The sequence below is a fragment of the Pteropus vampyrus genome, unplaced genomic scaffold (assembly GCF_000151845.1).
Source record: "Pteropus vampyrus isolate Shadow unplaced genomic scaffold, Pvam_2.0 Scaffold297, whole genome shotgun sequence".
Lineage (NCBI taxonomy): Eukaryota > Metazoa > Chordata > Mammalia > Chiroptera > Pteropodidae > Pteropus > Pteropus vampyrus.
In genome coordinates, this window is record NW_011889078.1 from 2458907 (window position 1) to 2484442 (window position 25536).

Genomic DNA, 25536 nt, shown 5'->3' on the forward strand with positions numbered 1-25536 from the left:
CACAGAGGGGTGCAAGAAGGCTGCCCTTGGTTTGAGCTGATGCAAGCATGACACAGGCTATCTTTTCTCACACTCTTCCTTGAACTTAGTTATTTCTAGCTCCTGAGTGAGGCAGCTCTGTGTGGCTGTGTGTTGTGCATTGTTCCCAAGCACAGGAAGCAGAGGGGACTGAAATCATGCCTGTGTTCCACTCCAGCTGTGCACCCATGGAGCTGCATCCACTCAGAGTGAGGACCTCCTAATTTACACAAAGATGTGAGTTAGACTGTGGTGGCTATATAAGGATGCATCTATAGTCACTTTCTAGGTTTCTCATCGCCTCTGGTAAGATGGTCAGGCTATAAACCCCTTCTTGGTCACCCTTATTGGAGTTCAGAGTGTTGCTGAACCCCATCCCGGCAATGCTTTCCTACTGGGGTATGGTGAAGGGAGGGTTATGTCCTGATGCCAGGTTGTTTTGCCACCTGACTGGCTGCTGGAAGAAGCTCTGGAGACTAGGCTTCCTTCATTACTTCAGTGTAGAGCTAGAAGTTGAGGTATCAGCTTCCAAGTGGAAGTCTTTATATGCCTTCCATAACTGCTATGAAGCAAATATCAACCATGGGCCCTTGAACACAGCAGAGCAGTGATAGATAAAATTCTTAGAAAATTAAATGGGCATGGGTTCCAACATCATGGAATTATCAAATTATCTGCATCCATTCCTTTTCTTCCACAATGCCATTTTACCACTTACAGTAATCCTTCCCTCCCATCACTAAGAGAGCTTTTGTAAGGCTCAATTACAAAAAAAAAAAAAGACTTCCTATAGAGTGCTGGGGTCTGTATACTTCATGCGCATCATCTCATTTCATGGTCCCAATAATTCTATGAGTTAGTTATGGGGGAACTTTCAGGAAAGTGGGGTTTAAGACCCCTGGGCCCGACTATGTGAATGTGTTTCCATTTCATAGAAACAGAGCGTACTAATGGATGGTGACCACTAGTTTTAAACTGTTTTTACAAGGATTGCTACAAAAGATCCTGCAAAATTTTCTCTAACAAAGGGAAAATGAATAATATATGCTTTGATTAGTCTCTTTTTAATAAGCAAACATGCTTGGGAGTCAGGTTTAAATCGATGGGTGTCAATAGCAGGTCAGGGAATGTGGGTACTTTTCTAGGCAGGAGGAATGAAATAACATACCTTGCCAAGGAAGAGTAGGGATTGAAATTGTATTATTAAATCCACTGAACATACACCAGTTCAGGAGAGACATGGATGGCTGAGAAATTGATTTTTCAGTGGTGGACCTGAGCTTACCAATTTGTAGCAAACTTGCTTATTCTAACTCTATTTTTCAGCTGAAGACCCTCTGATCTGAGATGTTTTGCTGTGCTCAGAGAGCTCATAGTAAAGCACAGCCAGGCACTGTGAGCAGTGACAGTTTTTGTTGAACAGAAATCACTCTGATAACATTATGTCATCCAGGGTGTCTTCATTCAGGGGAAGATGTGGGCAATGAGGGAGCTAAGAGTTCCCAAGGGCTTCTGTTAGGAGTGTTAGAAGATAGCTGGTGGGATGTGGGAGTAGGAGATGGAGTGAGTATTTGATGCCCTTCACATGAGGCTGATGGGAGAAAGAAATTCTCCCTGATCAGTTTATCAAGTCATAGATTCATAGAGCGTAGCAATCAAGCCCCTCATTGTGCAGATGAGAAACTGAGGCCAAACAGCTAGGAATGGGTAGAATAAGATTCCAGTTCATGTATTCAGAATCTACATTGCACTATGTGGAGTTGAATTTATTTTTTAAGGTTCCTAATTCAGTCCTGCATCTGATATAGCTGCATGGGTTTCTTGCTTCTTTTTATGAAGATGGAGACTATCAATCTGGTATTATTTTCTTATTAGCAATGATGCAGAAGCTCATATTTAAAAATATCAAAATCCCAAACACTTTCATGGATCCAGTTCTTACTAACATTCCTTCTTCCTCCTACTTCTCTTTATTTTTTGTGATGATTTTGGGCTTCCTGGAGTGAATGATGATTTATCTTGCACAAAATAGAATTTATTCTTGAATCCTGCTGGTGTAAACGCTAAGCTAAATAAATAGAAATAGACGTAAGTCCCAGGAATGAATCAGATTCCTTGCTTAAAAAGCAAGCACATAATTTAGTTCTTTCTTTCTGGTAGATAAGAAAAATCAGCAGGGCTAAAAGTCCATCTCCTTGCTCACATGTAGGACCTCTCTCAGGATATTTGTTCATTTATCATTTGTAGCATGATAAGGTTTTCTTCCTCTCTTGCTTTCTTTCCTTCTCTTTATTATCACTTATTCTCGGGAAGGGTCTTTGATAAGTCAGAAAAACAGAGGCTTTGTCAGCACAAAAGTATATTGAAGTTGTGCTATGAAAAGTGAGGAATATTAGCAAGGAAAGATATATTGGAAGTGATGTCCTTCCTAAACTCTGAGGACTTAAAATAATCAGGACTCATGAGACATAGAGAAGCAGATTCACACTCTCTTCCTCCAGGAGTAGAGCCAGGACAATTGAGGAAAAGATAGGAATGGACGAAATAATGGAGACATGGGTGAAGAAATAAAAAGGGAGACAGAAAAGGGCCTCACAAAGTCTACCAAAGACAGGCTCTGCAAGGACTGAGGAGTGACTTGATGGAAAACGTGAAGGGCCCCACGTATATATGTGATTATCTAATCAATGGAAAACATTTATTTTGGTGATAGACTATATACCCAAGGTAAAATGTAATTTGCTGTCCAAACCGATACTGATTATGGTGATACAGCAGGTGTAAACTAGGACTATCAGGCATGTCTGGACATATGGTCATGGGCATATCTGGACATACGGTCTAGAAGGAGCACCTATACTTCTTCTAGACCTCACAGACATTACTGAGAGGTTGAACTTTTACTCATTCAAAGCACAGTTATAAAGCACAAATGTATCTGCCACTGTGCTTGTACTGAGAATACAAAGCTGAGCTCTTCTGCTTCTGTACCATATGAGTTGCTCTTTCTGTGGCTGAGACTTTCATGATATCAAAGAGCAAGGCAAAAACCTTCACAGTCTAGTTCACAAATTATGATGCTTCTTAGCAGGGTTGTGTATATGGCTTCCACCTGGTCTCACCTGCCTCGTGGTGGCTGCACACCCTGAAGCATGATGAGTCAGAGCGGTGTGATTTTGTTCTGCCTCTGCCCTGCATATGCTGATTTTAATCAAATGAACACCTAATCCTGTAGTGAATTTTATTAAGCCCTTTGCCCTTCCCTTTTCCATCTGTTACATGTCTCATTCTCTGTGCTCCAAATGGGATAAGCTTTGTTTTTTTTCTAGACTTTTTTCTTTCTTTTTGTGTTTGATGTTTTTCAGAAATAGGCCTGGAGTCAAGAATTACAATCTAGCTGAAGTAGGTCTCACTGAGGATTTTCAGTATCTTGAGTTACTTTCTCTAATGCTCCACTTCTCTTATCAGCAAATCCTCCAATTTTGATGGCTTCTAATGCAGTGTACTGTGGAGCTCTGTAGTTGGTTCACAGACTTTCCTGTTAGAAATGCAATTACTGTCTCCCCAGAGTGTGAAAGACCCTTGGGATACACAGTTATGGTGTCATCTACTTGAATCAGTAGATCTGTGTCCCAGCCCTTCTGCAGAGCCCAAATACCTTCTGGTGGATGGATCATAATCTTGCTTCAGTGGGCCTTTCTAATCCTTTTGATCTGTTTGGCTATGTTACGGTCTTACTGACCAAATCATTCATACACATCAAAACCAACTCGACTTGAAAATAGACCTCAGGGCCTCTATCCTGGAAATAGCAAAGAGTACAGACAAATCTTCCCCAAGGAGCATTTCTGTTTATTGTAGTTTTTCTCCTTGGCAAGTATGATAAGGTTTTACTCTGGAGGAATGAAACATATTTAAAATGTGTTAATGGTACGGCAAGTTCCAAATCTGGTTTTCTTTCAGCAGCATAACCCCAGACACCTGGGCTCTGTCTCTCTTTTGTATTATTTATTTTATGTCTACGTCAGTTTTACCCATTTTTAAGGTCCAGTGAGAGAAGACTTCTTGTGTCTCTCATCTTTCAAACCCTTCCTTACCCTACCCTACCCCACCTTAGTGCTAAATACATTATTTTCCACAGAGAAGGTAATTGATAAACATTTTCAAACTCAATAAATATCTTTGGCTTGTCAATCAGTAATTCTCTTATTTGAATATTCCTGTAGACTGAAAGACTTATTAAAAGGTTCTTAGATAGAATGCAGGAATTTACATCCTTTGAGTAATAAGGCCATACCAAAAATACGAAAAATATGAAAGTCATTCTCTGTGCAGTCCTGTGGGGAGGTTTTGCTACCCCAGATGCAGAATCTTCAGGCTTCCAGAGATGCAGGTGAAATATAGGGTTGATGACACATCCAACATTTTGACTATGCTGCTTATTGCTGTCGCTCTCTGACATATACTCACAGACCTACTTTACCATAGATGGAGGGAACGGTGTCTTACATCCAGGAACACTCAGCTAAACTTGCCTTAAAAGGAGCACCCAGAATCCTTGGTTCGTTCCCAAACCAAATTAGGCTACTATGTGCCCCACCTTGAACTAGACAGGAATCAATCCAGCCTAAAAAACCAAACGGAATAAGATATTGGACAAGTGGCCGCTTGATTCTCTACATCTTATTCCTAATCATTTAGTGTTTTGACCCAGCTATAGCATGCTCTACCCTATTTGACAATTTTATGTTGCTTTTCTCTATTAATAGTCATTGAGCTTCTCATGGTCAGCCAGGGATCACTATGCTTCATTACCACCTCTGGGTAAAACTCTGGTTGCCCAGAATTCTATTTGTGTTGTCTTTAAGAACAATCCAAATTTATGCCTCACTGAGGGTGGGTAGGAGGAGGTCAGGATTGGCCCTTATGAACAGATGCTGAAATTTCAAATATTCTGCATTAGAAAACTTCACATGAGTTTCCAAGTAGAGAATAAGTATTCAAAAGGATTACAATAACTTCCTCTGTTTAGAAAGTAGACTTCTCTTGTTCAAGGCTGGGTGGTGAGAAACCTGAGATGGTATCTCCTATTTATGTAGCCATGAGTTTGGAAGGCAAAGTGGTATCATACAGGGCCAACCATGTGTGGACATGCAGTTTATGCCCTGCACAAAGCTTGCTTCCAGTCAGTCAGGAGAAAGGGGTGATGTTTTGTCATCTGTCTGCCCAGAGGGGATGCCTTTTTGCAATTGTAATAATCCTAAACCTTCTAGTCATCGACCTACCAAGAAGGAAAACAGTCACCAAGATTGTGTTTTATCAAATAACATTCCTAACTCAGGGAAGACATAGAATACACAGTCTTTTGATTCTAGATAGGCATTCTTTGCCTAGCTCTATCATTTTGCTGTGTGTGTGTGACCAGGGGTAATCCAGAAATGCTGGCTATTAAAGTTCTTCAGGATGGCTCTTCTCTTACCCCTTTTCTGAGTCCTAGTATTTTAAACTTAAAAATCCTATTCAGCACTGACTGATGTAACACCACACACAGCTACTCGATGCAGGGCTTCTGGCTCCTGGGGATTCCTGGTGATCACTGCCAACTGGAGTGCCTTAAGCAACAGCTGAGAAAGCCAACAGAAACTTAGAATTTTCTAATCTAGGCATAAACAGCCAGTTGGGACTTCTCTGAAGTGTAGAAATTGGGAGAAGATATGTGGACCCTGGATTGGTAGAGCAGGAAGTAAAATATTCTGCTAAAAGTGAATACAGGCACAAGCCAGTTGCATTAGGGACAAATAGTTTCTTAGTTTGTCTCGAATTTAAGTTTCAGGAAAGGAACTGCATTTTAGGAACTGAACTTTTAATTACAGGTTTAAGAGAAGGAAATGAATTGCAAGTTCCATAGGTATGGATTATGTCTTAACTACATGTCTTTTCAGCAGCTAAATGTTTTATCCTTGGTGGGCACTCAGTAAATATTCAGTGAATTGGATTGAGTTTTCTGAAGATAAGGAAGAAGTTGGTGGAAAGCTCTGAGTTGGGTATTTTTCAGTCCCTTTTCTCTGCAATTCTATGATTCTAGGAAGGCCAGAAAGCAAGAGAGAAAGCAGCAGATTTGAAGCTCTGAAAGAGATTCAGTGTGGCTGGAGCATGAAATGCAAAGGAATTCTGGCGAGAGATGAGGCTGGAGAGGTATGTGGAGGCCAAGTTATACAGCATCTCTTCAGTTGCTTAAGGCATTTATACTTCATCCTAAAAGCAGAGGGAAGCTACAGGAGGATTTTTAGTGAGGGATATGACATGCATAAACACACAAATTAGAAAGATCACTGAGTGCAACATAAAGAATGGGTTGGAAGAGCTCAATCAGGGACAGGAGAGCAAGTTGGGAGATATCTCACAGTTGGGAAATGATGATTTTTACCTGACCTAGGCTGGTGGCAGTGAGAGTGGAGAAAAGTACTAATGGATCCAAGAGAAGGAATTGACAGTCCCTGATATTGATTGGATAAGAGGTACCTCTCATGAGGAGGAGTGAAGGATGACTCCCAGGTCTCTGATTTGGGCAATGATAGACAGTGGTGCCATTAACAAAAAGAGAACTAAGAAAGAGAAATGAGTGTAGGGAATTGGTAGAGAGAGAGATGATGAGTTCAGTTTTCCACATGTTGAGTTTGAGGAGCTAGTGGGACATCCTAGAGATATGTAGTTGGCAGTTGAATGAGTGGGTCTGAAATTCTGAAGAGAGATATCAGTAGAAGTACAGATTTGAGATTACATTATATAGATATGGAAGTAGATGAGTTTGTTCAGGAAAATAATGAACATTGAAGGGCTTGGCAGAGGAAGAGGGGTGCATAAAGAAACCTAACTATGAGTGGCCGGAGAGGTAGAAGGCAAACAAGTGTGCATAGGGGAAGAGAATTTAAAGAAAGAGGGAATGGTCAAACTTGTTCACATTTAAGTAATCCAATCTCCCAGTTCCCAAATATTTCAAATTACTTTTGGTCAGTAAATCCTAGATTAGAAAAAAAATGCATATCCAACCACTACTGTGTGAATGATATAGCCCAAGGTCATTGGTCTATTTTATTGAAACACATCTAGGTTCTTCTCCCTCTGAGAATTTTATCTAATGCTAAAGAGAATGAGAAGAAATTCTCTTTATACATTGTACAACTACACTAAAAGTAGCCAGCAGGGAAATTTTTAGAAAACTATGGTCTAATGTGATGATTGGTGGAAATGAAACTTAAAAGTGACAGGAAGTATTAATGGAAAGTAACGCACTGTCTTTAGGCCTTAGAAAGAGCAATGGGCTTTATCTGTTCCCAGAGGGAAAGTTTGATAAGTAATGATTTTGATATACATTTTAACATTTTGACAATGGCAAAATGGGTGCTGCTTTTGTGTTTGGACAGCAGATTCTCCATTGCTGTGGTCCAGTCTTCTACTTCAGGTCTGTTTAGAGGGCAACCCAAGGGTATCATGGTAGAAGCATCACAACACTTATATTCCTGTTACAGGCAGTGGGTGCTGTAAGAAGCATGCTATAAGAGGCTGTACGTGGGTGCTGTAACATCAGGGCCTGCTTTCCCTACAGAGGAAAGAGAGCAAATTTAAGGGCCCAAGAAGGCACACTTTCCTAAAACATCCTACTCCTCAGGTTGCTGATTAAAAGCTGATGATTCACAGAAACTGGTCTAATCCAGGGGATCACTTCGTGAATTATATAAATATACTGTATACCTGAAACTAATATAAAATAATACTGAATGTCAGCTGTAATTGAAAAATGTTTTAAAAAGCTGATGATTCACATTTAGATGCCCCTCCACCCTCATCCCTTCCTAACAACAACAAAATTTGAGCCAAGCTGAACCTTGCTAAGAAAACAGATTTGCTCTTTTTAGTCTTAGCAGCACTGGAATCTAAAGACAGATTCTGTGGGAAGACAGATCCTTAGTTACCTCCTCCCCAAGCTGTTGCAGGAATTTCAGACCTCTGCTTGCCAAAGCACTTTTATAGAGCTCAAATTTTTTTATTTTTTATTTTTGGTAGGGTGAAGGAATGCCTTCAGTGACTCACTTTTCTCCCTTCTCTGGGCCTCAGTTTTTTCCTCTTAACAGTGAGGTCAGGGTTAGGGGATCCTTGAGGCCCTCCAGGCCTAGCCTATATCCCCACCAGATGGTTCCACCAGCAGAGAGCTTGTCCTTAGCCTGGCCCTTCGCTGGCAAGCTAGACTGGCTCTAGAGGACTGCTCTATATTTGGACAAGACAAGTCATGATACATCAGCATGCAGAGAGAGTTTGTTTGGATTGGGAACACCAAAGGAAGAAGCTTTTAAGTTGAAAATGTACATATTCCTCTGGGGGACGGGAGAAAGATGAAGAGCCCTAGTTGCTCTAAGAGGTCTAGAAATCAGAATGGTCAGATTCTGCTAGTGCTTCGCCTGGTTCCTGGGCCTTCTCAGTTTGTGTTCACCTGTGTGAAGAGGCCCCTAGTTTAGAGAAAACATGTCTGAAGCAGACAAACCTAGCTCTTTCCCTTGGTGGTTGTGTGACCACGAGTGAGTTGTTGAAATTTCTGTACCTCATTTTCTTTATCTGTTAAATGAGGATGCCTTGAAGGGCTGTGTAAGGATTAAATGAGGTAGCATCTAAAATAGTACAGAGTCTGGCGTGGGAGAGGGTTATTTCCCTCCATCCCTTGTTCTTCTCTTTACTTTTACCTTTGCTACATAATTCCCCCTATCTGGACCATTCTCTCTACCTCTCCAGATTCAACTCACTTTCAGCATCCAGTGAGGTAGGTCCTCCTGTCTGTCCCAGTGCTGGAGTCTTCCGGCTGCCCCAAGCATGCATTGCCTGGCTTCACAGTCTGGTAACTGCCTTCTTTCTTAATATTGTTTTGCTGATTTGGCCTATCTAGATTGCTGCTCTCTAAGGGATGGAATCTATCAAATACTGGTTACTTCTCTATAATACTTGGTAAATGGTTAGGTACATAGAAGGGGCCTAAGCAATATTTGAAAGAATGAATGAATATACAGAAAGAACTAAGTTGCAGGGAGAATGAGGGACTAGTATGTGTTGTGGTTAAGGCCTGGGTGCTCGAACTAGCCTGCCTGGGTTTGAATCCTGGTGCTGTCAGTTATGAGTTTTAGACTTTAAGAGTTGAATCTCTTTGTTCCGCAGTTTTCTCGTATGCATGATGGCAGTGGTAAAAATAGTACTTCTCTTCCAGGGTTGTTGTGAAGATTAAATAAATTAGATTTGAAGAGTGTTTAGGTCAGTGCCTGACACATGGTGCTATGTAGGGACCTACCATTATTATTTTAAAGAGTATAAATTTAAGTTTATACAAACTTGAGTTCAAAGCCTGCCCTACCACTTACTAATAATGTGATCTTAGAAGTTACTTTACTTCTCTGTGCTCCGAGTTCCTTATATATGTAAAATAGGGATAATAGACCTGCATTGTAAATTGTTGCGAAGATGAAATAGAGATGAGAGCCTAGAACACAGTATGTGCTTGATAACTGGTGGCTATTAGAAGCCTGCTTCAGTCTTCCAGAAGCAAGAGTTTGGGGTGACTGCATGAAGAATCACTGTGGTGGCCCAAGCCCTGTTTAGGAAACAGAAAACCCAGGGCTTACTCTGACGAGGAAGAGTTGAGAAAAGAGTTTAAAGTACATACATGGGGTTGCGAGTGCATGGCAGGAAGAGATAGGGAAGTTACTTTGTGCTGATTGCTAAGCTGTATCACCAAAATTCTGACCAAATTAGGTCATTAAAAATATATTTGGAAGGAGCTAGAGACTTTGCTCATGTGAAATTCCAACACAGGTCCATGCATGTCACTTTTCTGCATATCTTTGATTATGTAAGATTACTTGTGTTTTGTCCTTATGCAGCCAACTACATTACTGTCACAGTGATGCTGCAGGTGTGAGTGAGAGGATATGTGCCATCTTCTCCTGGCCGGGAGGGTCTGTAATTCTTGTTTTCTGATAAGTGGAATTTGCTAGTTCAGGGCTTATGTATCTGAGGGGTGCTACTTGGTCTCTTCTTCTGAAGCTAAATTGAGACTCAGAGAATCCTTATTTCTAAGGTTCAGTCTCTTGATTCTTAATCCCAAGATCTGATTTGGTGCTGGGCAATGTTTTTGGCCCTAAAGGGGTCTGTGTCCCCTTAACTTCTGCCAGCACTTAGGGACTGACTGATCTCTACCATTTAGGGAAGGATGTCTAAATGGTTTCAGTCAGGAACCTCATGAGGTCCATTGGCCTTGCACGGAGGTGTGGGAGAGGGAAGAAAGCAAAGAGAGGCAGGCAGAGATCTCTTGGCACTGACTCCTTCCTCTGATGACTTTGTTATATTCTCACCACAGGACTAGGGATTTGAACCTTTCTTCCACCTGGATCTGAGTTTACAATTTTCACAATGCAAGCTTCTCACATCCCTTTCTTTTCTATGTCCTTCTACTGCTTCTTTGTTTGAATTTAATGCTAAATTATGCAATGCAATAAATTCTTTGGTAAGGAGATGTAATACATTACTGGCTCAGAATCACAGATTTGCTACGTATTTGCTATATCAGATCAGCATCTCATCAAAATCTTGTGGCTTCATTATCAGCAGTGCCAACAACTGGTTTCAAATATCAAGATAAAAGTACCCACTTCCCTTTTTATCCCCGTTACCTCAAAATTCTTTATGCGTATAGTCTTATTTTCACTATATTCAGGTGAGAAGACTCTTGATTAGCTTCATTTTGTAGAATAAAGTTCAGATATGAGGAAGTTGAAAGAAGGAAGTTAGTTACGTTCTGGTGGTAGGCCTGGATACACCCGTTCAGTGCTACTAGACCTGGCTGTATAACTGAGGAGTTTAAAAAAGTATAATGCCTACATCCCACCCCAATCCAATTTAAAATGACATTCCTTCGGGATGATGTCAAGGCAAGGATATTTTAATCTTTCCAGGTAAATCTAATGGACAAATATGGTTACGATCACTACTGAATTGACCAAGAGGCAAGACTTCGTTTTTAGCATTTGTATTAGGACATCCCAGGAATGACTGTAAAACAAAATTTTTAAAATGTAGCTGATGATGTTAAATTAAAATTTGCTTTCTGCTATTACTTTTTAAACCAATTATGATTTACATATGCAGGTTTTCGGATAGCAATTTGTACAAGGCTTTGTCTTCGTGTTTTTCATTTTAAAGAATAAAACGTAAGACTATTAGGACTAGAAATGCTCACACACCATTTACCAGGCCCTTAAACCATGAATATATTCGTCTTACTCATCTGTATGTTGTTTTTGGCATATGCCTATGTAAGTTTTAGTGATTTCCAGAGTAAATTCAGAATTGCATTTTCAGAGTAAGCCTTTTTCAAACTACTAGAGCACATCGCATGCCCCAACCTCCTTACTCTGATATGTGCCCTAGGCGCCCTAGTTAAGTAATGCTGCAGTAGTCAGGCTTGGTAACTGACAGGAGTGTATCATTAGGGTACGTGAGGGCGGAAATTAGGTTGAGGGCCGTTTTTAAAAAGTTTACCCAACACTCTATTAAGTATGATATATTTATCCTTGCCTTAGAGCTGTATGTGAAAATGTCAAGCTAATTGTTGCAAAAAAACAAAAAACAACAACAAAAAAACTGGGGCTGAAAAGCCCCAATTCAAACTTTCATCTGAAAGTTTAATGCACCTATGATTGGGATTCTGCGCCTCTTCCCCCCTCCCCCTCTGCCCCCCTTTTATGAATGGGAGTTCAGAGCAAAAAGGAAACCATTCTGTGTACAATTTTCCCTAAAATGGCACCTCTGGTGAGCTGAGACCCTCTTGAACCACTTTGAGATTCCTGAAGTTTCTAACTTGGCTGCAAGGCTTTTGGAGCCAAAGAAAGTTCTAATCATTAGCATTAGTGAGTTGTTGCTCATTAGCATTTGTGTGGAGTGCCCAAATCACACCAACAAAGGGTGTGAAACCCTAGCTTGTGGTGGGGGGAGGGTGAGAGGGATTGTTTCTCCTTGGATTATTACCAGAGTTATTTCCCTCAGTGCAGATCCATTCTCCTCTGTGTGGGAATGTTTTATGTTCACACTGTTAGGTGAATGTCTCATTCAGAGAACTTTTTAAAATACACATTTTTCTCAGCTTATCTTAAAAAACCTACAACTAAACAAAATACTTTGTCATGACTTGTTCAGAAATTTGAAAAGGCCTTCTGCTATATGAGAGAGCTTTTCCTACCAGTCATTCAAGGAAAGAGTTAACTGAGGCCTGGGAGACTTCTCTGGCAGCCTGCAAGCTTTGTGCAGTAGCCAAGCTGGGGGCTGAGAGCTGCAGATATTCATTTGTTTGTGTATGAAGCTTTCATTCCCAAAGTCTTACACATCACATACCAGGAAAGATGACTGTGAAAAGCAGGGGTAAATTCAAATGTTTCCCGTCTGTTCTGGTTGCCTTTGATACATCTAATTTTGCCTGACAGTGTTTGCCACTTGGTTGTCTAAACAGAATTTTCCTCTCTGGTGGTGAGTGAGGATTAGTTATTCACGTCCAACAATCGTCATAAATGCTATTATGTAGACCTGTGTACCTAAAAGAGTCTTACAGCAAAACTTCAGTTTGGAGATCATCAGCCTTCCCTTTTTACTGCATCATGTATAAGATTCACCCAGGAATTGAGCAGCTTGATGAAGCGTAAAGGTTTTTGATTCTGAGAAGTTGTGCAGAGGTGTCATACAGAAAGACCCAGTTAGAAATGCCTTCCAGGACCCTTAAAGCTCTGTCACTTCCTTTTTCTCCATACAGCCAAGCTCCTTGGGTGTGGATATAGCAACAGCACCCCCTAGTGTGTGATAGAGTGAAGATGGGCTCCTGGTTAACTCAGTAGATGAGGTGTTCTGTGTGGCTTCACACAGTGAATGAGGTAGGTGAGATGAGCGTCTTGGCATTCATTGACCAGTGCAGCTGAGCATAAATACTCAATAACAGCATGTCTTTTAGGTTTTAACAGCTAAGAAAGGAAGATAGAGGCTGCAGGAAGATAAGGTTTTAGATTATTTTATAAAGATATGAAAGCTAAGGAGAGCCACAGGAGGGAATCCGGAAGTCACTGGGGAAGGGAGCTGTTCCTTTGAACAATTTGCCATTCTTCCAAAGAATTTAAAACTTCACCATATGCTTGGAGAGGAATATGGATAGGGCCTGGCCACAAAGGCCTTCCATTGCTGACAGAGTGGGCCTGCAAAGGGCCAAAGCTTTTTTTTTTTTTTTTTTAAGAGGTAAAACTGAATTCTAAACAGTCCAAGCAGTGGCTTAAAGGTTACTAAAATATAAATGACTGATAGATATTACCTGAAAACAGAGTATCGATTAAAGGAACTGGACATATGTGTAATAAGGAGCATAAGGAGAGTAGAGATGGACTAGAGAGAGAAGGGAAGAGGGTTACTTCCTTCATTTTGTTCATCTAACAAATGTTTATCATTGAGCTGCTATTCAGGGCCAGCTTCTGTTCTAGGCACTTGGAATACAGATGTGAATAAAACAGAGTCTCTGCCCTCATGGAGCATACATTCTTTACAGTTCCCAAGGGACAGGCCACCACAGCTCAGTCTTCCATGCTTACATTTTTAAAGAGTGGTTTATTTATAGTTAGAATGTGATTTGAGGATATGTAAAGTACCTACTTCTCAAAACTGTGTGAGCTCCAACCAGTATTTCCTGAAATTTCTAAACCAAACTCTTTGGTTCACTCAAGATCTGTTTTCTGAGAGAAGTAGTAATAAAGTGAGATACTTTGGTCCCACACTTATTGTCTGGTGAAAATGAACAACTTGTTCCTGATAGGACCTAGAGGGTTGGGGATATTGAAGGGTGGAACTCTGATACTGTCAAGTTGTGGCGTTGGAGAGTTTATTTTTCAGGGCTAAGTTTCCTCATCTGTAGAAGCAGCTGTATTAATTCCTCTGTCAGGTCCTTTCTAGCTCTAACATTTTATTCTGCATGGCAGATAGCATCCAGGAAAGCACAGAACATGGAATACTCCTGGGAACACTGGATAATTATTTTGAGGTAGGGGAATAACCAGATTAGATAGTGAAAAAAAAAAGACAGGGGGAGGGCATGATTTGACAATCAAATTTGGGCTATTTAAAAAATGTTTCTAGGGCATTTATTCCTGGGTCCAATTTATGACTAGAAATCACCTAGAAGGGAGGGTAGTAGTGTGGATATGGTTGCTGCAGATTTTTTTGGGAAGCCCAATTGCTTATACTTTTGTAGTTCAAATACGTTTTGAAAATTATCTACCAAATTCATGGTCATAGATCTGACCCCCGAGCTGTAGCTGCTGCTGTGAAGAGCTTTGTTGTGTGGAGTTTCTTGTTGTGTGGGGTAGTTTTTTTTTTTTTTTTTAACTTTCCTGTACAGGATAAAAATGGAGTACCACAGGCTCATGTTCTTTGAATCCTAGAGAGCAAGTGACCTACTTACTTACTATTGTATTGTGCCTGAAATATTCTATTAGAGTATATTTTAGGAAATACTTTTTCAGCTTGAAACATGATTTTGCTTTTGTGAAAACATATCCCCATAGAGAGACACCTGATTGCTTTTCTCAGCTTTTCTTCTGACCCACTCTGTAACTTTGGATACTCTATGACTTTTTTCCTTGGAAAGAGACAATGTAAAATCCATGGGCTTCTTTAGGAAAAGAAAATTCATAACTAAACCTTTATAGGTGCATGTGATGAAGATTAATGAAAGTTTTGATTATGTTTTGAAATTAAAAAAAAATGCATGGGTTATTTGCTAGGTTTTCAAACAGCTAGAGGGTGTTTATCCTGGTCTTTGCAGTTTATTGGTCAGGATTTCTTTACTCTGTGGTCCTTCACTTTGCAAAAAGTTTCAGTCTCTTCTTGAAGACCAAAGTGCTGTATAAACAGTATTCACAGATGGAATGTGGGTGGGGCGTTTTATTTGCAAAATTTCTTCTTACACATGGCTGACTTTTAAAGAATTAACACGAAGATCCAAAAGAGGCAGAAACCTTGGGTGGCTTTGGAATTTTCTATGTGTGTGTTCTGCCATCTGCTGGAAAAGAATCACCAAGCTTGGAAAGCTGATGGCAAAGTGGAGGAGGGTACACACACTCCAGGCCCCTCCATCCCTCTCTCAGGGCTCGGCAGAGTACAGGAAAGCTCATAAAATGTCATGAGGCACTTGGTTTTCTGTTGGATCACCTTAATTCACAACTAGAGTTATCCTACAGGGATTTACCCACCAGTCTGCTGAGCTCAGGGCTAGCCACCTCAGGTCCAGGCTGCTTTGGGAGCTTGTATCACATCCTCTGGTCTCATTCCTCTGGGTACTCAGTATGTTTGCTGGGATTGCCTTGAAGTACTTTTCACTGGTTTAAAATGGAAACAAAACAAAACATTAAATTCAAAGTAGGAGGCAGGGTGGCTGCCTTTGTTGTGATGTCAGTTTAAGAAGGTCAACTGACCTATTCAGGAAAGGAATGCCCTTCTTATCCGGGATTATAATTTCCCTACTTTTTGGTATTAAAACACCCTTTTACAAAATGATGGTAATAGATGAGCGTTATCACCTTAAGCATATATTTGCTTGGAAAAAGGAAAGTTAGCAACAGTAAGTCAGTTCCCTAATTCTTTAAAAATCTTGTTTGTGAAATCCCAAAGTCTGGGCAAATGTGGTTTGCTACTCCTTGTGGTCTCACCTTTCCCTTCCTGTGACAACTTGAGTGGAAAAGTGGGGTCAACAATCCTCAATTGTAACTTCCTTATTTTCTCTGGCAAATTCTCCATGGATTTTTCTCTGCTGTGACCCACATAGAAACACAAAAATAATAGCGTGGTAGAATGAGGATAATATCTCTTCACTAACTGGGTCGCTGCTTTTTAGATGAAAGTTGGTCTGTAGTAAATGCTTGGCCTGGTTTCGTACCCCTTCGGATAATTTTCTTCATGTGGAGTCTGGATAGAATGTGACCTTCCTTGGCTGGAAGTATATGTGGAACTCCCATGGGGAAGAGAAGACTTAGATTTCTGGCAGTTAGATTCTCAAGGCAACTGGGACAGGATATGGAGGTCCAACCTTCCTGTTTCTTCTTAAAATTTCTCAGAGGCATACAATACTTCTCAAAGATTTTTAAATGGCAATATGACATTTTAATATCTATAATTAGTTAAAAGACTCTACTCACTGAAGTAATGAAACTGACTTTCTTCTTTATTAAGGGTTATAATTACAGAAGAGTGTTATTTTTCCCAAATGATTTAAAGACTAATTAAAAAAATTATAGAGATTAAAGGAAAAAAAATGAAGTAGAGTTACTCTGATTGAAGCAGGTTTGGTACTTGGCTCCACGGAAATCGAATTGAAAATTGCATGTGTAGAAAAACTGAATTGAAATTGATTTTTGAGGAGATGTTTTGTTAAGAGGGCAGATAGTTGAGATCTGAGTAGGTGGAGGCTGGGAAAATAAGTTTGTAGTGAAGCCAGAACACATGGTCTTATCATTGGAAATAAATGTTCCCAGAGAATAAACTTTTTTTTTTTTTTTTGGTATATTTATCTGTTGGTAACAACCTCTTCTGAACTGAACAAGAACATTTAGGATTGCAGGGTGTGAGTTTCATATGGACACACACAGGCTTATGACCTAAAGGCCATGTGAAGAAGGTGGAAAAATCCTCCTCAGTTAAATTTTCAGTTAATACTCCCAGATTGTTAGAAATATGTCCAAGAAGTGATTTCATAAAACTTTTGAAACTTGGCTGAAAACTCTGGCAGATCTGTATCATCTGGTAAATATTTAGGACTTTGTGTATATTATTTTTAAGAAAAGACAATAAACTATAGAAAAAAATTTTTTTTTCAAAAAGAAAACATTTCAGGGTTGTTAGCTTTTGAATGAGAATTTTGGTAAGAGAATGAGTTTTTTTCCTGGAGTGGAAAGAGGTCTTATTTCTGATAGAATTAGGTTAATCAAATTCTCTTTCATTGAAGGTGACTGAGTCAAAATTTACTATGATTTGCTTGTTAACTCAGCAAAGATTGGACATATGGTAGCTTCATTTTTCATCACCTGGTAATTATTTATTTATTTTTTTTTGAATTTTCTTGCCTAGAAAGAGCTTTCGAGATTTCAGCATTATCTGCATCTTGAAATCTCAGTATGTAACTCAATGGTAATTGATAATGTGAATTTTCTTGTCTTAGGAGAATTAGAAAGCAGAACGGTAGATTTCAGGAATAATACTCCCAAAAGTGAGCAATCAGATGTCAAGGCCATTTCCTGATTTCCTCAGGTCATAGCCTTCTGTTAATGACACAGTCTTGTATTTTTTTTTCCCAATGGGGTTCACATCTGTCATCTCATTTGTCTTTCAAATGTCTCTTAAGGTAAATGGGTGTAGTAATCATGCACCTATTATACAACTTGGGAAACAGTTACAGATGAGGAATTACTTTCCTGTATCCATTTTCCTCAATTCATTTTTCTATTGGTTATAGGATAACACAGATGTTAACCACATACTATATGCCAAGCACTATACATGTGTTATCTCATTGTTTTTTGTGAGTAGGTATATTCCCACTTTTTTCAGATGAGGAAATGGTGGCTCATAGAGATTTTAAAAACTTGCTGGAATTTATACAGCTAATAAGTGGTAGAACTGGGAACTGACCCAGCTCTGACTTCATGACCTGTGTTTGAAACCATTACACCATACTGCCTCTCCAGTAATATGCTACAGAGAAAGCAAATTCCACAGTCCAGTTGAACACAGCTGTCTATTACTGGGCTTCCAGCCCAGTTATCCTCCTCCATATCCAGCATCCAGGGAAGCAGAGAGTTGATTTAGACCTCCCAAGAAAGTGTTCTGGAGAGGCAACACAGTCCCGCTCTGTAGCTCAGTATCAAATGCCACCTCTCTAAGATGTTTTAAAACAGCATGACAGAGATACAGTAAATGAATATATGCTCTATGGTAAGGCTTAGTAAACAGCAGCTCAGTAATTGCCCAAGGCCTAAGCAGGCAAGCAGGAGGCCTCAATGAACTGTCCAGTGAGTAGGCAGGGGTCATCTCACAGGCTTTATTCCTGTCCTGGCCTCTTCCCTTTTCTCTTGTCTTGAGTAGAGTCCCAACATTTTCTTTCTAAAGATCAAAACTAAGACTACTTGGCTGTCCAAATCAGATCATCACTCAGGTTTGGCCATCTCTCAGAAAAGACAGGCTGAGTGAGCTTAAACTTTCCTCCCTTGGCATTTTAGGAAATTCAGACTCCACTGAAGGACCTTAAAACCAACTGTCTCCTTCATACTATAGTATGGCTTTGACTCAAAAACTGAATGTACCTGATTCCAAGTAAACAGCAACTCTGGGGATACTGGTTGTTGTTTAGTCTCCCCAGCTTTTAATCTTGAGAAACCCAACCCTTCTGTTTTAGACCCCAGGCTTGTATAAATGAAATTCTATTTGAGTATGAAGTTTATTCTAAAAAGGGGGTGCTTATTGGGGTGGCACTGTTTTTGAATCCTAATAGCTGTCTTTGTAACTTTGAGTATGAATTTTCTAGAAGGAATAATTTCGTAGAACACATGCCTAGATGCTTTTTGTGCAAAATTTGCGTTAAGGGAAGATTCCTTAAATGCCTGACTGTGTGCAGAAGTAGGCCCCCTTATCTGTGGTTTTGCTTTCTGCAATTTTAGTTACCACAGTCAACCGCAGTCCAAAAATATTAAGTGGAAAATTCCAAAAAGAAACAATTCATAAGTTTTAAATTGTACGCCATTCTGAGTAGTGTGAGTGTGTATATGAGAGAGAGAGAGAGAGAGAGATCACATTCATATAACTTTAATTACAGTATATTATTATAATTGTTCTATTTTATTATTAGTTACTGTTGTTAATCTCTTACTATGATTAATTTATAAATTAAAGTTTATTATAGGTATATATGTATAGGGAAAAAACTCAGTATTTGTGGGATTCAGTACTGTCTTTGGTTTCTGGCACCCACTGGAGGTCTTGGAATGTATCCTCTGTGGGTAAGGGGGGACTACTGTTATTTATTTTAGAAGGAAAAAAGATACCTAAGCTCTCCATTTCCTTTTCGTTTTGTTTATGTGAGCTAGTGAGATTTAACTCTTTAATTTCTCCCATGCCTCAAAATATAATATCTTAGCTACTCACCACAACAAAATGTCACAAGTGCTTTAGGAATTTTAGAGGAGAAAGGGTGTGGTCAGAGTGCTGCCTTCTTTCTCCTAACACAGTCAAACAACATCTGCTCACTTTCTAATTCACTACAGAAAAACAAAGCCAACCTTTCATTTTAGCTTCTGCATATTAAGAACATGATTTCTAACATTCTATTCATTTCAACAAAAATTCATTATTTTAAATGTCTGGTCCCAGATGTTCATTTTAATGCTGTTTCCTCCACTGCTTCTAAAGAGGGAGGTAGTGTCACTCACATCTGGCAAAAGGGGAAGAGTTAAATAGATGAACTGTGACTCATCAACCAACTCAGCCCTTGCCCCGGGCAGTAGGTGGTTCTTTAGATCTCTTACTAAACTGGGACTTTCATAGGAAACAGCCCCTGAGGAAGGCAGTTTAATTTGGCAGTTTTGTAAGCAGCATGTATATAAACCAGAAGATCATCCTTTTGTGCCTCAATCATCTTCTAAAATACTGGTAGAACCAAATGTACAGGGGACCTCAAACATGCAATTTCTGCAGTGAACACATTGTCCAATCATGAGCCCTAGAACTGTAGTTGGTGATGTCTCGCCTATGTCTTAAATCCCAAACTGAAGAGCATGAGGGGCTTTGCATTTAGCAAGTTACATATGATATCAAAGAAAGCTGTGTCCCTTGACAGAATGTGCCTTCTTTGGGGAACAGGACTTCTAACCCTGCAGAGCGCAGAGTAATAAAGGTAGGAAACACAAACACCCGTGGTGGGTCACTGGGAGTGATGGTAGGTGGGACCACTCCTTCTACTTCTTGGTTCCCATATGCATGAATTCTTCCCATTGGGACACAGCACCATATGGGTTCGATACCTATACCGCACCCTGGAGGATGGCACCCCATTCTTGCAGAGGATTGCTTCCAAACTGGTATTTCAACTATACTTTTAACAAGACATTCCAATGCTCTACCAAGCCAGTGGCTTCTGAATGGTGCAGTATGTGATATGACCTATGTCCTTCATTGTGAAGTGGGTTTCCTGGTCACATGCTATGTTTTATGGGATTCCATGTCTGTGGAAAGGCACATTGTGATCCCTGGATAGTGGTACTGCTTGGGGCTCTGCTGATAGTAAAGGCAAACTTGCACTCAGAATAAGTGCCTGCTCCTATGAGAATGAATCATTAGCCCTTGAGAATGACCGAGTGGCTAGGTGGTCTCCTCAAGGAATAGTGCCATGTAGGATGCTCAGCACTGGTCTCTGAGGTTGGAAATTCAGAGATGGCAGTAGCTAGATTGGTCTTGATAAGTGGGAATCATGTTGTTGGGTCCGGATATAGTCTTCATCTCTGCCACTGTGGGCATGTGCCTTTCTTGTTAGTCCAAGGTGGTTAAAGACAAAGACTGACTCACGTCAACTGGCCAACTCGTTAGGTTTGTTCGTTTGTTCAGTGCATATTGTATGGTGGATGCTTTCTGATGGACATTAAAATATGATACAAAAATCTTCACACTTCATGCTCACAACTATGTGTCCATTTAACATGGAACTTTTTGTCTCTTATCATCTGATATCTCTTTCTTTTAGGTCTCTGAGTAGCCAGCTGCCCCTCTAACCTTGCCAGTCGCTGCAGTAATTTAGTTCTCCTGGCTTCTGTGCTGCCATCTGGTCTCTATTGCTTTGGGGCCCCATCAACCTTATCAGTATCAACAAGTCAAGCTTTGTGACTGCCTCCCTTCCATAGTCTCTGGCCTACAGAGGAGAGCCACCATTGGTTTTCTCGGTGATGCTGGTTCCCCTTACACTAGCAAATTCCTGACCGCCTTGGTAGATGAAGTGTCTTCTTGGTTCTCCTATGAAATATAATCCTCTGGTGGGTCATTTGGCAACACCTAACGCAAATGTGATACAGAGGTGGCCCACGACTTTTTGTTAGGAGCTAACACATCCCCTGTGCAGGAAGACACTACAGAGGTCTCTCTGCCATAGGCAGCACATGCCACCTTCAGAAGCAGTGCTGCTTCCCTCCGGTATGCCTGCTTCCCTTAGCCTCTTTATCCTTTTTTCTGCTGCTTACTGTGGCAACTCAAGCATTTTCCCTTTTCTTAGCATAGGCTATGGGTTTTTCCAGGCTTTTAGGTGCCACCCTAAAAGTTTGCTCCTTCCCTGGAGTCTCTGCCAGGGTGTTAAATCCCATGGTCCAAGAGAGTGCCTCCAAGTCAATTATTCTTGCTTATACAGTCTTATATTCTTCTTCCCTTGATCAAGCACCCACAAAATCTGAGGTCCTTACCTGAACCATGGAGACATGCTGACTAATTCTTATAGCTCCTTTGGGGTGTAATCTCTTTTTCTCTCTTATCAGACCTAGCATGCCAGCACAGATTATACTGGAATTTATCTCTAGTTATCATTTTGGCATCCAGGGGACAAGGTGGGGCCACTCCTGAAGGTAACATGTGTTGCCTGTGGCGCAGAAGCTTCTGTAGTGTGTTCCTGCCTAGGGGATGTGCTAGCTTCTAACAAGGAGTGGTGGGCCACCTCTGCAGGCTCTGAGGGTTCAAGGGAGTCTGTAGAGCCATGATCTTGAGGGCTTTAACCCAGATGCCCCCACGTGGACCCTAGGTTTTTCCAAGGAGGTGTTTTGCATAATAGACCTACTTTGGAAGGAATGGCCCTGCTTTAATACCCCTGCTGTGAGCAGTTACTGGCTGAGAATGGTCCAGGGAGTCTCTGGCCTTGGCCTGAATGCTGCCTCAAAGCCTGGAGTGGGTACCCTGACTGGCTGCTGAGTGGCAGAGAGATTTGAATGACCATGGTTTCCACCCCCACTTCTCTGTCTGCAGTCTTCTCTATCTTAATTGGCAACATCTCCTGTTCTTAGGTCAAAATCATTGACTCTTCCTTTATTCTTTTCTTGTTTACATTTCCCACATTCAATCTGTTAAGATAATCTATGGCCAAACCTTCAATCCTCTCTAGAATCTGATCACCTCTCCTTACTTTGACTGATTTGAAGAGATAGAGGAAAGACAGCCAAAAAACACCTGAAGCTACCAGATCTAAGAGAGACTTAAAACAGATTCTTGCCTAAGGCCTTCAGAGGGAGTATGGCCCTGCAGATACTTTGATCCCGGGATTCTGGCCTCTAGACTGAGACAATAAGTTTCTTTTGGTTAAAACCACCTGATTTGTGGTTTTTTTGTTCCCTGCAGCCCTAACAAAATATAGATATCATCTCTCATTTGGAATACTACAAGAACCTCCCTTTTGATCTCTTTGCTTCAGCCTCTTCCAAGACAGCAGTAAGAAGCATCTTGCTTAATATAAATCAGATTATGTCACTCCTCAGTTCAAAAATCACCCAGAGGATTTCTAGTTTAGAGTGAAAGTTGAAGTCTCTATACAGGCTCACATGACACATGCTCTCTTCCCTACCCTCTTCTCTGACCTCCTTTCCCCTTGGCCACCTTGCTCTAGCTGCATACTGTTAATGTCCAAGCATTCTAGGTTCTCTCCCACGTAAGGACCTTTGCATAAGCTATTTCCTCTGACTGCCCTTCTCCCACATACCACAAGGTTCATTCTCTCATTTCTTCTAAGTCTTTATTCAGACGTTACCTTCTTAAGGAAGCCTGCCCTGACCGCTTTACTTAAAATCACAGTCAAGCCCCTCTGCACACCTAATCTTTAACCTGCTCTATTTCGTTCTTTTTCCATTAACAGTTATTACCTAACACAGGATGTAGATTTTTATAAATATTCATTATTGTCTGACTTCTTCCACTAGAATGTTAGTGTGTGAGGGAAATGAATTTTTGTTTTATCCCAAGAAATATAACAGTGCCTGCTTCCTAGAAGATGCTTAATGTTTGCTGGTGATGGAATGGGCTTTCCATGATAGGAAACAATAGAATTTCAAACTGTGTAGCCTGGTAGCGCAATAAATCCCTCCACAGTTTATATCTGGTTTGAATCTTGTACCCAGAACTGACTGATCTTCATTCATCTATGATATATCAAAAGCATCCTGTGTCCATCGCAAGATCAAAGAGAAATCGTGTTTGATCTGCGCCTTCAAGGTCTCAGAGTCTTGTGGCTGGAGGCAGGTACTTGCATGTCATAGATTATCCTTTTGTCATCCTGTTTTGTGCATTTGTTTCTAAATATAGAAGGCAAGGGGTTCTTGGGTATGATGACAAAACCAGGTAGATTTATCTTGCTTCATTTAATCCAAGCAGGCTTTTTTTTTTTTTTTTTTTTGAGGGGGAAGTTGAACCCTATTTCAGGTATCACATGTAGAATTAAAATTTCTCCCTCTCTGCCCTGTATTTAGCCAAACAGTATAGATTTCACATGAAAAATATGTCATTATCTGGAATATAATGATTAACCTATTTAAAAATGTAGAGACATTTCCATTAATGAAAAATTTGGTCATTATGTAAGTTTCTGACTAATCCTAATTACCTTCAGGGCAGTTTCATGAAAACTTGTAGATAAGTCCTGCTGGCAGAATTATTCAAAAAGAAGACTTTAAACAGGATTCAACTAAGGCTGGTGAAGGTAGTGAAAGATAAAAATAAATTAGGTAGAAACATATTCATAATCTTAGGTAAGAAAATAGATATTACAGTCCTATTCAAGACTTTAATGCTCTGAAATTTCTTTTCATGATCTGTCAAAAGATAAAACATTTAAAAAAGTGATCTATGTCTGAGAAGCTTTGTATTTTATTTAATTGAATCATTTTGATTTTGTTGATTTTTTTTTTAAAGAATTCTTGCTGTACTACTGTCTTTGATATGACTTAGAACCTTTGAATGATGTCTCAAGAAAAAAGCAATGTTTTGGGTGCGTGTATGTTTTTCTGTTTATTATTTCCTCATTTGACGTTTGCTGAGTGTCTACTATATACTAGTCTAGATTATAAAGATGATTATTCCCTATTTAATGGAAATCGGAGTTCTCAGATCTCTCCGGAGCAGGGAAAAAACATAAGACATTGTCTACCTTGTATTAATTGCAGTGACTTTGAGGGAATTAGTTTTTATACCTCTTTTGGCTGAAAATTCTTGGTCTGCAAGAGGGAAAAAGCTTTGTACGTAATTGAATGTGGAAAAGAGTAAACATTATCAAAAGTTCAAGGTTTAAGAAAAACACCTATATTTCTACCTCTAAATGACAATTGTTATTTCCTTTAAAATATCAGTTTTTCCATTTTTATTAATTTCTATTTTTCCCCAAAAGAAGAGCTACTACTTTCTTCCTTAATGTGGTAATATTCATTAATGTTCTTTCTCCCTCTTTAAGATAATTTCTCAAAACATTTTCTTCATGGTTAAGACATTTTCTTCTCATCATTTTGTGACATTTCCACATTTATTTTCTATTTTCTAACTAGCTTGTGAAAAGCTCTAAAAGCTCACTTTAACATTTCCTCGTGTAAATCAAGTTATTCTCAGATTATTCTCCTACTACCTGTACCCCCAACCCCATTTTTTGGGTCTTTTCTTAGACCTTTCTTTTCAATGATATCCTATTTTCACTTTTCTTTCTTGTCTCTGAAAGTTTATCTACTCTTTTTTTTGAAAATTTTTTGGTCTCATTGATCTAATATCTAATGTTCATACGTTTCCTTGACTGATTATATAGAGTACTTTGTTAGAAGCAGGATCCAAATAAGATTTAATCACTGAGACTACATTTCTTTCTTTTTTTTGAGACCACATTTTTAAAATTTCTTTAATCTATGGTTTCACTTCCATCTCTCTTTTTCCCCCTTGAATTCTAATTTTTGCTAAAGTAATCAAGAGTCTTCCCACAATTCGTATTTTGCTGATTGCCTCTTCCCACAATTGGTATTTTGATGAATGTCCTCCAATGCACCCTGCTTTCCCTATAAATTGCTGGTTAAATTTAGTGGTTGATCAGATTAAATATTTCATAGGTTGTTGTGTTGGGTACTCCACCAGCAGGTATATAATGTCTGGTGTTCTCCATTTTGGGGATATTAGTAACCATTGATGATTATTTCCTAGATTCGTAATTCATAAGACATTCCAGAGAGTGGTACTCTGGTTTTACTTTTTCCTTTTTTAGGTGGAATACTTCCATCTTACAGAAAATCTTCTCCTCAACAACTAGTAAGGTTCACTGAGGTACGGTTTATAAGGGAAAGGCAAGAAAGGTACTTGATTCTCTTTATTGATCGGCTTTAAAACTATAAAGTGGTTCCCTAGCATGCTCAAATGATGTCA

General features: G+C 39.8%; 1 protein-coding gene across 1 annotated transcript in view; it reads left to right on the forward strand.

The window, feature by feature from the left end:
* Positions 1-25536, forward strand: part of LOC105303060 (A-kinase anchor protein 6-like) — a gene marked incomplete at its 3' end in the record, with an annotated part of 427728 nt that overhangs the window by 27032 nt on the left and 375160 nt on the right. Inside the window, exon 3 of the mRNA XM_011376415.2 lies at positions 6104-6213. The remainder of the gene's footprint in view (positions 1-6103; positions 6214-25536) is intronic.